The sequence below is a fragment of the Vanessa cardui genome, chromosome 9 (assembly GCF_905220365.1).
Source record: "Vanessa cardui chromosome 9, ilVanCard2.1, whole genome shotgun sequence".
NCBI classification, from domain to species: domain Eukaryota; kingdom Metazoa; phylum Arthropoda; class Insecta; order Lepidoptera; family Nymphalidae; genus Vanessa; species Vanessa cardui.
In genome coordinates this window covers 1,276,829-1,290,891 of record NC_061131.1, presented here as the reverse complement: position 1 = coordinate 1,290,891, position 14,063 = coordinate 1,276,829, and positions in this window count along the sequence as shown.

Here is a 14,063-nt window from a genome sequence, read left to right as displayed (position 1 = left end):
ATGTACTGACTTGAAGAAAATGATGGTGAATTTAGAACATCATAGGACAAAGTTTCCCAACTGTGAACTGTGATCGCACTAATGATGAAATGATGAAATATATTTTACCAATACAATAAACTAAAAACACTAACGAAAAATTGCTATCCGTTCTTCCTCGTTAAAAGGAAAATGCGCTCGTATCATGTTACTGAAAAAAATATTTACCAGCATCGTAAATATTGTCATGTTTTAGCGTAATGTATTAACATTGTCAATAAGGTAGCAATATTTTTTTACATGCTTCTATTTAACTTGCAATGTTTGTTTGAACCAGTTAAGCCGTGGATTTTCGATGATAATGCATTTTTATGTCTAGTGTGAATTAATTCCATACAAAGTTTTGGCTCCAGCCAAGTTTTGGCTGGATGTAAGGGGGCGCAAACTACACCTTAGTGCCCCAAGCCAACCTCACCTGCCCGTGGTGCATCCTGCCGACCAGCAAACGAGGCTCTGGCGACGGACTGATGGCGGTATAACCATAAACATAATAGGCGTAGCTAAATACCACAGGCCGGTGACGGGCAGCAGCGTCACCGGTGCGAGAAGCTACGCCCTGCGATCGCCAACCCGCCTGCCCAGCGTGGCGATTATGGGCACAACCTCCACATACAGCACACACGCAAGCCACGGCCCCCAGTTCCCGGCAGCCCCGCTATTCCTCGTCATGGTGGCGACGATGGTAACGGCGGGACGGGGGGTGCTAAGAATCACCGGGCTACGGGAGGCCACCACAACCGACTGACCCTTGCGACGTACAACGGACGCACGCTACGGCTTGACTCGCATCTAGCGCAACTTGAGGTAGAACTTGGGAAAATTAGGTGGCACATATTAGGGCTATGTGAAGTCCGTAGAGAGGGAGAGGACACCGTAACCCTCGAATCAGGCCACCTAATGTACTTCCGAGAGGGTGACCAACAATCCCAAGGTGGCGTTGGGTTTCTGGTAAATAAGTCCCTAGTTGACAACGTGGTGGAAATCTCCAGTGTGTCGAACAGGGTAGCGTACCTCATTATAAAGCTCACCGAGAGGTACAGCCTCAAGGTGGTGCAAGCGTACGCACCGACCTCGACACACTCGGACGATGAAGTGGAAGAATTATTCGATGACATATCGAGGGCCCTCCACTTCACCACGAAAACCCACTACAACGTTGTCATGGGGGACTTCAACGCTAAAGTGGGAGTACAGAACTGCAGCGAATCGGTAGTAGGACCCCATGGACTTGGAAGCAGGAATCATAGGGGGCAAATGCTTGTCAACTTCCTTGAACGGGAGGGGCTCTTCTTGATGAACTCCTTCTTCAAGAAGCAGCCGCAAAGGAAGTGGACGTGGCAAAGCCCCGACACTATGACGAAAAACGAGATCGACTTCATAATGACGGACAAGAGGCATATATTCAGAGACGTCTCAGTGATTAACAGGTTCAATACCGGTAGTGATCACCGACTCCTCCGAGGCTCTCTGAATATCAATTTTAAGGCCGAGCGCGCCCGTCTGATGAAGTCCACGCTCCGACCAAAGCTGCTCCAAACCATTGCGGGATCTGAAACATTCCAGTCAATCCTGGAGAACCGATTCGCTGCCGTGGAAACCACAACGGACGTAAACCAGAACCTCGAAAATGTAGTTCGAATTCTCAGGGAAGAAGGCACGAGATATTGTGGCATGCAGCGTAAGGGCAGGAAGTCGAACCTTTCGGAAGACACTTTGGGGCTCATGAAGAAACGACGTGAAAACCCACCTGTCACTTCGTCAGAGAAACGGCAATTAAACCAAGAGATCAGCAGGCGCGTACGACACGACCTCCGGTGCTCCAATACTCTTGCAATAAAAAGAGCTATTGAGCAGAATCGGGGGTCTAAGGTGTTCGTACAATCTCTTGGAAGGAGCCACCTGACGAAGTTGACCACAGCAAGTGGAGAAGTCGTTTCTTCTAAGCCGGCAGTACTTTCGGAAGTAGAGGACTTCTACGGCCGGTTATACGCATCGCATGCATCTCGACCTGATCCCGAAAATGAGGATCCTAGAGCTACATTAACACGCCATTTCTCCGAAGACCTGCCTGAAGTCAGTATTGGCGAAATCGAGACTGCTCTTGGACAGCTTAAAAATGGAAAAGCCCCTGGAGAGGACGGCGTTACCACAGAGCTATTAAAAGCGGGAGGTAAACCGGTACTTAGGGAACTTCAGACGCTTTTTAACTCTGTCCTCTTCGAAGGGAGAACTCCGGAGGCGTGGAGTAGGAGTGTGGTCGTCCTGTTCTTCAAAAAGGGAGACAAAACCCTGCTGAAGAACTATCGTCCCATATCCCTACTGAGCCATGTCTATAAGCTGTTTTCAAGAGTGATCACGAACCGTCTTGCGCGAAGATTCGACGAATTCCAACCCCTGGAGCAGGCCGGGTTTCGGACCGGATACGGCACCATAGACCACATCCATACAGTGCGGCAGATTATACAGAAGTCCCATGAGTATAATCGGCCCCTGTGTCTTGCATTCGTGGACTATGAGAAGGCCTTTGACTCGGTTGAAATCTGGGCTGTTCTGGAGTCCCTGCAGCGTTGCCAAGTTGATTGGCGATACATCCAAGTGATGAGATGTCTCTACGTAGCTGCCACCATGTCCGTCCGAGTACAAAATCAGCAAACAAATCCCATACCATTGCATCGAGGAGTGAGACAAGGGGACGTTATTTCCCCCAAATTGTTCACTAATGCAATGGAGGATATGTTCAAGACGCTGAACTGGAAAGGACGTGGCATTAACATCAATGGCGAATACATCTCTCACTTGAGATTCGCAGACGACATCGTCATCGTGGCAGAAACGCTGCAGGACCTACAACAAATGCTGAACGAGCTGGCTGATTCTTCTATGCGTATCGGCCTACGGATGAACTTGGATAAAACCAAGGTCATGTTCAATGAACATGTTCTACCGGAACCGACTACGATACACGGTACCGTTCTCGAAGTTGTTCAAAAATATGTCTACCTCGGGCAGACTCTGCGATTAGGTAGAAACAACCTTGAGGACGAGGTGAATAGAAGAATTCAGCTGGGTTGGGCAGCGTTTGGGAAGTTACGTCGAATCCTAACATCGTCGATCCCACAGTGCCTTAAGACGAAAGTCTTCAATCAGTGCGTCCTACCCGTCATGACATACGGAGCCGAAACGTGGACACTCACGACAAGGCTGGTCCACCAACTTAAAGTCGCTCAGCGTGCTATGGAAAGGGCTATGCTCGGCGTTTCTTTGAGGGATCGCATCAGAAATGAGGTTATCCGTCAAAGAACCAAAGTCATCGACATAGCCCACCGGATTAGTAAGCTGAAGTGGCAGTGGGCTGGTCATATTTGTCGTAGAACCGACAACCGTTGGGGAAAACGTGTTCTAGAGTGGAGACCGCGTCTCGGCAAACGTAGTGTAGGACGTCCTCAGGCACGGTGGAGTGACGATATACGCAAGGCGGCAGGCAGGAGCTGGATGCGAGTAGCCGGAGAAAGACCACAGTGGCGTGCACTGGGAGAGGCCTATGTCCAACAGTGGACAAAAATAGGCTGTTGATGATGATGATGATTTGGCTCCAGACAAAAGAACTCCTCAAGTCAACAGCATAAACATAAGGTTTTTTCATATTATAAACGCCAATTCTTAAAATGAGGTTCTTATACGCGGCATCCAGTAGAGTATGTCATTTTATACAAATTATGTACCTAATGGCATTCTGTAGTATGTTTAGTATCAGAATGCCACCCCTGCGAAGCCGGGGCGTTTCTCTACTATTATAAAGTCATATTCAATTATATATTATAAATTACGTATTATTTAAGACTTAAACGGTTACGTCTTCAAATAATGTTTAAACAAGGATTTCGACTGCTGATTATGAGTAGTGCATTCCAAGTTCCAAAGTTGGACGGATTTTGTGGTAAAAGAGTTGATGTGGGTTTGTGACCGGCTGCAGGGTGTTTATTATTCTCGCTAACAAAGGTTATGCTGCTGTCAGTAAAGTAAGATAGTGTAGGTTTAACATAAAGTGCAGAGTAGAAGAGATAAAGCGTGCCGAATTTCGCTCATTTGTTCGGTGATGACAGAAAACATCACATACCCATGTATAAGATGTCGAACGCGCCTCGTCTGCACCTTAGATGCTTATTTTTGCGTTTTTGTAGTTTATAAGGCGCGTAAAACTAGTTCCAAACGCGCGTTCGAAATTCGTTCCAAATGCGCGTTCGAAATTCGTTCCAAATGTGCGTAGTTATCGTACGACTTCCGTCCGCTCCATATGTTGACGTTACAAGGTTATGTTTAATCATTTAGAGCAGCGTATATAAACTTAAATCAAGTGAAGAACGCCTTCGCCCAACGATGGGATTAATAGGCTCTTCGATTACTTATTAACAGTATTAAAAACTCCAAGTAAAAGTGTAAAATTATTTTCAAAATAAGTTGCAATAGTAATGTCAATACGATCGGTAATATCCGGTACAGTCCGATTGCTTTTAAACAAAACCAATGTTTTATTTTTGCAGAACAATACCAGTGATCACATACATAACAAGTCTATTGTACGTTTTGTTTAATAATAACACACAGAAAGCTTCAATAAGGAAGCAAAAATATGCATTCATTATCAATGTACAGTACAGTGAATTGGAGTGGACGGTACCCATATAGATAAGTATACTCAGAGCAGTGGCATAAGTAACGATTTTTTAAAATATTTCAAACAATTACATGAAATTTTAAATTGAGGAATCTATAAAAGTAGCAGCCTATCAATGTTCTTTCTTAACCCTTTGAGGAGAAAGTTTGGAGTATATTCTACCACGCCGTTCCAATGCGAGTTAATGGAATATGATGGGCAGAATGTCGTTGAATTCTGACACAGCCAGGTTTGCTCACGATGTTTTTATGTTTTACGTTTGCTACGTCATGTTGTGAAAATCAACGTTACGTATTATAAAGTAATACGTCACTACATAGTTACTATCCATCTTTCAACGGTATGACGAGATTTTACAGCGGAAAACTATATGGCACGGTATGAACGACATTGTACCGTAAAACATTGTACGTTGCGACACGTCGTGATACAAGCATGTGGGATAACCTTTAACTGATTGGATTACAAATCTGTCACGTTCTTTATTTGGAGACAGGGTTCCTTGGTATGTTTTTGTAAGTCCAAATAGGTACCACCATAGAAAACATAAGTATTCTACCGCTAAGCAGCAATACTGTGTATTGTTGAGTTTTGGTTTGAAGGGTGAGTGAGCAGTAACTACAGACAAAGGACACAAAATCTTAGCTCTCAAGATGGTGCATTGACGGTGTAAGGAATAGTCAATATATCTTATATAATCTCTTACGCTTTTAAATGGGCGGCTATATGTATAAGACATTTTCTGGCACGCACAACAACTTTGTGGAATCAGCTTTCGCCAGCGGTCTTTTCGAACCGATACGACATGGGAACCTTCAAGAAAAGAGCGTACTCCTTCCTTAAAGGCCGGCAACGCACCTGCTAGCTCCCTGGTGCTGCAGATGTCCATGGGCGGTGGTAGTCACTTTCTATCAGGTGAGCCTCCAGCTCGTTAGCCACCTATCACATAAAAAAAATTATAACAAGTGTATCGGAGAAAATATATCGAATCTATGAGGGTAACTTTTAAAGTAGTGTTAAAAATGATAGTCATGATGTTGTATTCACAATAGTACAAAATAACGCCTTGTTAATTTGACTCCATATATATGTTAAAAGCGATAAGCGAAGGCGTCAGTGTGGTCGTAATATCCGGTTACAGCGGGATACTTCTAAACAGACCCCGGGGTTATTTTCGGCAGCGTTTTGTTATTGACGAGCACCATACATTCATCGGTTTATTGCGGGTTCCTTGTGTACAAAGCCTTTTGTAGGGAAATTTTATCTTTATAAATGGCTTACTCGTTTCCATTCTGACAGCTGATTATTTAGGATTCGCTTAAAATTGTAAGTTTTATCGGAGTGGCTATGGTTGTGATTTTGTTGTAGAAAAAAGAAAAAATGTTGCATTAAGGCCGAGATTCCCTAGTGGTTGAACACGTATATTTTAACCAAAGATAACTGGTTCGAATTCTTTGTGCAAATCAACATACAGGAGATCGTTAGGAAATTTACATATTACAGGTGCAAATCTGCCACACCTGGTCGTATTAAAGCAACGTGGCGGGTACACTGAAATTCTCTTTAAAAAGGAAAGGAGACCATCTCTGCTGAGAGGCATTTTTGATTCTTTACTTTACTTTTTATATTAATGTATAATACGATTGTGAGATGAGATGTTAGGATTTTCACAATGTAACTCAAATTAGAACGTTTTGGAACTAGAAAGGAATCACCAAAAGTGAATGCGTTAACAATTATTCATTAAATACAATGTACTATTAAGTGAGTAATTTTTACTATAAGTGAGTTTTATGTGCACAACAATCGTGAAACATAGTGCAAGTGATTTTATCTGTAAGGTACATTCGGGGTAAAAAAAGGTTCGTCATCTTAAGATCTATTTTCGTGTGCTCAGTATGAGCGATAATCTGCTTTACCGACCGAGAATATATGGCACTGACAGACATATTTTGACAATTCAGTAGAAGATATCATATCTAATTTAGATTTGGAATAACTAATTACGCCATTAAAAAGATTTCATGTCAATATAAAACTAGACGCAGTCCAAAGGTGTTGCACTATTTTTAACCAAGTTATCATACTATGTAAGTTTAATTTTATATGCAGTTGTCAGTTTAGTGCTTTAGTTTCAAAAGGTTCTAAGAGTTTACGAATTGAAAAAGGAATGAATTTGAAAACTGACGAAGGTTGTCTTAAATTTTCGCGATTATTACACTTTTAAATAAAACTAGTTATAACGGATTTACAGCGTTCGTGGTCGAAACGTCGGGATGTCAAAAATAATTAATATACGCGATTCAAATCCGTTAAAACTAGTTTTATTTAAATGACGAAGGTTTTCTTACTCTGACTGTACAAATTAGAATTCCTCTACAGCTTTCAATCTAAATTTATTACATACAATAATTTATAATTTTATAAAAAAAAAAACGCATTAAAGTAACGCAATATTTAACCCTAAATTAAATAAGTCTTTAGTGATTCTGAATATATCGCGTTTGCCAAAACCACTAAAACGCCTAATTCACAAAACCGATTTCAATTCGGTTACACAATATCGTGAAACGAACAAGGAAAAGGAGATTATCTCTAATTCAGATACAAACTATATATTAATTAACAGACGAAAAAATCACAGCATTGATATATAAGCATGATTAATTCGAAGACATTTTCACTTCAAAACCCGCGCACATATATTTAATTTAACAATTCAAACTCAAACTCAAATAACTTTATTCAATGTAGAAGCATTACACTTTCTTATTGATGGTCAATTGAAACACTACCACCGGTTCAAAGAAAATAACCTGATCTGAGAAGAACCGGCAAAAGAAACTCAGCGGGTCTTTTTTGTCTCATTTATTATATATACAATTTAATATGAAATGAAATAGCCAGGAGGTGTTCGTTTCCTTCCCAAGGTGTGTGATCATAAACTTATTAATTGTATACTAACCTTTTGCACACAAGCGTTCCTTAATATTTTTTCAAATTTCGCAACACAGACATTTTGAACGCTTTAATAATTTAATAATTAATAAGTGTAATGCTAGTTAAAACCACCTTCGTCTTCATCTACATATCCATATGGTGAGATGTGATAGACGTCTATTTCATTATAAATATATATAAAAAGTACGTTTTTCTTTGCCTTTAAAGATAATAACTCCTTACACTGTTTATAAGACGTGTAGTTTGCAGATATATTAGCTTCTGTTTGAGTGCTAACACGTTGTAAGGTTTGCCTTCAGTCTAGTTTGTGTTTCTGACGGGAAAATTGAATAAACAAATTTAATGTAAACCGTTTAAAGACAAGGAAACTAACACATCGATGTTGTTTCTGTACACAACTTATCACTTTCTTACCAACCATAGAATGTTTTTAAAACCCTTTATCAGGTTGACGTTTGATGACCTACGTGGTCGAGTAGTGTGTGCATTGGTTTTCATTGGTACGCCACTCCGGGGTCCCTGGTTCAATTCGATGTAGAAAACGTTCATTAGTTTTCTATTCTGTCTTTGGTCTCGGTGTTTGTTATACCGTTACTTCTGATTTTCCATAACACAAGGTCTTTAGCTGTTCACACTGGGATCAAAGTAAATATCCCACTGTTGGGAGTGTAGGACTTAAGGTCTTGGAGTTTATTCCTACACGCTGTGCTAATTTAAACCGTATTCAAACTAAACGCATGCAGATTTGACAATAATAGGTTCATATTTAAGTTCAATCCGGTTTATAAGTTTTGCTTCAGCCAATCAAACAAACTCGGAATTAAGAATAGTATCTAGTATAGATGACTAGCGACCCGACCCGTCTTCGCTCGGGTGCAAAGCTGATACTGATTGTTCTACAGAATTTGATTATTTACCTCACATTAGCAATATCTAAAATTATCAGTGTTTCTTTACTATATTGTCCATTATACATATACAAAAACCTTCTTCTCGAATAACTCTATCTATTAAAAAAATCCGCATCAAAATCCGTTACGTCGTTTTTAAGATTTAAGCTTACATAAGGACAGAGAAATCGACATTGTTTTATACTATGTAATGATTGATCCAGCGGCTTAGGCGATGTTTATTGAAACACGTGCACAAAAATTATATATAGAAGGATATATTACGCCGTTTGAATGCCGACATGAAATTGACATTTTCCTTGTTATACACATTTATTCAACGTCTATATTTGACATCCTTCTCAGAAAAACGAGAATACAATATGAAATATCTATTAAGTATTGAATGAATAAACTTCGAACTTCAGAGTCACACGTGTTTTGAGAACTCTTGTAGCGAGTAGGTAAAAATTTAGTACTAATATTTATATAAGATCAAAACCCTTTTTTATTGACATAATATATTTTAGTTAAATATTGATAATTTATTAATCACTGTAATGTATTTATTTATTATGTTTGTCATGATTTTTTAAATATACTGATATAATTTTAATTGAAATAATAATATTTAATACGGTTTTCATTTCTAAATACGTTTTTTTTTTTAAATTGAAATATAATTTTTTAGTATGATTATTGATTCGGTTATCGATACCGTATAGTGGGACTCCCGTCACTTCCTCTCGTGGCGTGGTGCGGCGAGCTGGTACTGCCTGGCACGACAAAAACAAAAAGCGGTTGATTTTGAACGGTGGATGAGGAAAAAGAATTGGAGGTTAGGTGTTAGTTATTATTACAGGGTTATCTTAAAAATTAAGGGTGATTGATTGTACAACCTGGAGTTATGCCGATTGAACCTATTATGTTAAATAAATGTATTTATATCTAATCGAGCCGAGTTTTTTGGATTTATAAAATGTTTATATCTGCTATATACCCCTACCTCTTTCTATATTTTTTTCTTTCCTCTACTTTAAGAGTGCCTGGGAGAGATTCCTGTTTTTAGCGATAAGACTGCTTCTTGTGCATCATTCTTAAACGTGACTAAGCGCTGTTTTTACTGGTGTACAATAAAGAGTATTTTGATGTGATTTGGATTAATCATCCTACAAAAATCTAAAGGAGAGTCTTAACAGAACAAAAGCGGGTAGATGTCATAATGACATCACGATAACAGAAAATGTTTAGCGTTTCTGACGCTAAAAATTTTCTTATGAAGTCGATATAATTTTTTATATTTTTTCTTAAAGAATAGCATTGTGATGGATTTCTATAAAAATGTAGTCTGTAAATTTATTTCAAATCAATTTCAAGAATATTAAATATTATAATACATTTTGTATTCGAGGTACCCGTGATTGGAATTGCGTTTTCCGAGAAATAATAATTCAATTTCGGACCGGACGTTTTCCCGGTATTTATAAAGTGTTTTCTTTGCTGTTCTGTGCGAACAAACTTGGAATTCGTCACAGCACTATCGCTTCGAAGAACTATAATCAATACCAATTAATGAGCAAATTTATATAATATTTTGTTTGATTGAAATAGCTACTAAACCTATATACATAAAACTTTTACTTTGAGAAGTTTCTGTTAAGTTTTTCTGGCGAATGGTACCTGATAGGAAGTGGTCACCACTGGTCACTGGTATTTATCAGAATGTAAGAACTATTATTCATGTGCCTTGTAAAACGTTATGTCCCTTGTGTTTCTAGTAAGTAAGTAGGTATATTCCTATGTAATACCTATTTGTTTGTTATTTATATGCTTATACCACTAAAGATTGTCTATGAGAGATCACTAAGTGATAAGACCGCCTTTGTGCACCAACAACAACAACCTCTAAATTTCCCACGGCTGGGCTAAGGCTTTCTCTCCCTTTTGAGGAGAAGGTTTGAAAGATATTCCTCCACGCTGTTTCAATGCGAGTCTATGAAATTAGACACATGCAGGTTTCCTCACGATGTTTTCCTTCACCGCCGAGCACGAGATGAATAAAATTAACAACAATTAAGCACATGAATGAATTAATGCGTTCTAACCACTGGGCCATCTGTGCTCATGCACCAATTTTTGATTATTATTTTTTTATTTTTATCTTATGTTTCCCCTTACTTATATTATTAAATAAACTTTGTTTTGTCTAACATTTTTTATGCCATAAACGTTCTCAATATGACTATATGACGTAGTTTCTCACATGTATAACATGTTATAAAACAAGTTTATTCATTTTAAATGAGCATGTATCCAGCACCGTTCTCTGACGTAGAGTCGCCGTTTAATATCCGGTCGGGACTAAGGAAAACGATGCTCTGACCGGGACAGCGTGTATTGGTAGACGTAAGAGTCTCCTAACATAATATGTTATTAGTTTTTCTATGTACGTAAAAATAAATAGCATGTAATATTTAAAACAGTGTGCAAGAGTCTTTGGAATGTATTTAACAATATAACACGTCAAATTATAGCTTGGTTTCATAAAAGTATTTTGAAACTACTCACTTGGTACTATATGTACATAACCGACTTACAGTCTTATGGAATTTTGTTATGTAAACTTTAAATGTTATAGTAATTAAAGTCTTTGTGTGTGTATATAGCTCTGCTGCTCTCACTAGTTTATGAAGTTATTAACTACTCATATAACCAAAAAAATAATAAATTCGGACCGAATTTATTTTATTATTATTTTTTTGGTTACAAGACATGTGTTGTTGTCTGTGAAGATATCTTTTTTTTTATTTTCTTTACAATATAAGATTCAATAACTTAGTCTTACCTTAGTCATTGTTCAATCAGGAGGCGAATCAGGCGAATTTAAATTACTGCGGAGTCATAAAATCCTATCACAAATATCAAATTTTGAACAAAAAATCTCGCATCCATTCAATTGAAAAAAATTGTAAAATAGTATGTATAACGAAGTCAGTTATTACATTTAGAATCTAAAGTTCTTCATATTTTTTTTCATATATAGTGACCGAAAGATATTTTAAAAAGGCGATATGAACCTAAAAAGTATTTATTTGTATCATAAATATAAAGTATATAAAGATTACTATTACAATAAAATTATAAATAGAAACACTTCGCGACAGACCCATAGAGAATAATGGAATACATTCTCCCGTCAAGTTGTATCCCTTATTATAGCGAAAAGCCTCGTCCAATGAGAGACAGCAGTAATAAGGTCATTTTACAATAGTATTATTCCACTTAGAATCGCATATTTCAATTGTAAAGGACTTGTAATCGGCTAGGAGGATATTAAACTTGCTTTTATTACGATACGACCCAAGCGATAAATTGGTGAATAAGCGTTAGTATTTATTACAAAGTCGAGTTTATGAAAAAGTAAGCATAGAAATAATGAAATAAATTTATTTATAAAATACTATATGCATTTTGATGTATGTATACACGGTCCATACAGCAAAATAATTCTTTTTTTAAGTTTTTGTCTGTTTGTTCCGCCTAATCTCTAAAACAATTAGACCGATTTTAATGGGATTTTCACTGTCAGACAGCTAAGTTTTTTGTTAAATTCAAACGCGCACGAAGACTTGGGCACTGCTAGTATAAAATAAAGTTTTTAACTCATCTTTAATGTTTTTATTAGTACTTATGCGTGATCGACGTTACCCAAAACTACAACAAGACTTATTTTTCTTAATTTTACCTGATATTTATTATCAGTTGAAATCCCCAGCTTTATAATAAACCTAATAAAGCAATTATTACTGTTATTGCCTACTTATGCGTCAGTTAGTTTTCATCTGCTTAATTTATTCTCATTCATGATCCGTTGCACGTTTGATTCCAATCATCGAACTTACTGAGGTAAAGCTTTATTTATTTTTCTTAATGTGTTACTTGAAATTTTATTACTTCAAGCATCGCCATGAATAGGGGCTTTTCCAGACCTTTGCAGAAAAAAAAACGATTTCAATCTAAGGTATAGTTTATAATTAAAAAACAAAGATAATATTTTGTATCCTAAATAAGGGTTACAGCGACCTACAGTTCCACTAACCATTAACTGACTGTATCATTACTTCAATGTTATATTTCTCGAATTAATATTCTAGAGGAAGTTCCCAATCGAAACGAAACAAAAATAACTGATATATCTAACAAAAGTATAAAATATGATAAATCCTGTCAAAATAAATAAGAGAAAATATTCGCCGAACAAAATATATACTTATATATATGTGTGTGTAAAGAACTATCAAATCCGACTTAAATTAGATTTATTTATATTCAATTCAAGTCATTTATTTCTCTGAAAGAATACAAATAAATCCCCCATAAATCCATTACCCACATATATTCAAGTTAAACCTAATCTCCATTTATACAGCTCGTGTCTTCTATATAGATTTTTATGTTACTGTTTTCTTTTCTACTTTATATATTAGCAAGTCCCCGACTTACATAGCCACCGAACCGAGACAAAACCGTCCTCAGGTCAATTTTTATATTCCTCTTGATGCATTGAAGGAAAATTTTCAAAAATGGAACGGTCCATATTCTTGGCTAAAGTACTATGGATCTTGTTGCTGGAGACACGTATCTGATTTCATAATGGCGGAAAAATTAACCAATCCTTACAATACTTATGGCCTACTAAAGTATTATGACCTGTACCTGTAGTAGCTCACCCTTTAAACCACAACACAACAAACTCTGTTAATATATATATTCTCGCGGTAGAATATATATATTTTGCTATTGGTTGGCGGACGAGCATATGGGCCACCTTATGGTAAGTAGTCACCATCGCCAATAGACAATTGCGCTGTAAGAAAGAAACGTTAACCATTCCTTTCATAACCTAACTAAGATGTTATGTCTATTGTGCCTGTAGTTACACTGGCTCATTCACCCTTCAAACCGGAACACAACGGTATTGAGTACTATTATTTGGTTGTAGAATAACTGATGATTGGGTGGTACCTACACAGATGGGCTTGCGCAAAGCCCTACAACAAAGTAAATAATAATAAATGTATATATATATATATATATATATATATTCATTTTGCTATTGGTTGGCGGACGAGCATATGGGCCACCTGATGGTAAGTAGTCACCATCGCCCATACACAATGGCGCTGTAAGAAACACAAACCATTCCTTTCATCGTCAATGCGCCACCAGCCTGTTGTACTGTTATTTGGCGGTAAAATATCTAATGAATGGTACCTAACTAGATAAGCTTACACAGAGTTCTACCACTAACTACCCAAATAATCATTACTGTTACAAGTAGTAAGATTATCCAAATTGGTTTTTCTGAAAGCCAATGTTTTTTTCATTTAATTTTATTAAGTAAATTTTAAAGGGACTATATCCCCGTGGGAATCTCTGGGGTGTGATTTAACGGGGTTCGATTTATGTTTGCAGGGCACGCGAGCATCGCTGGCTTT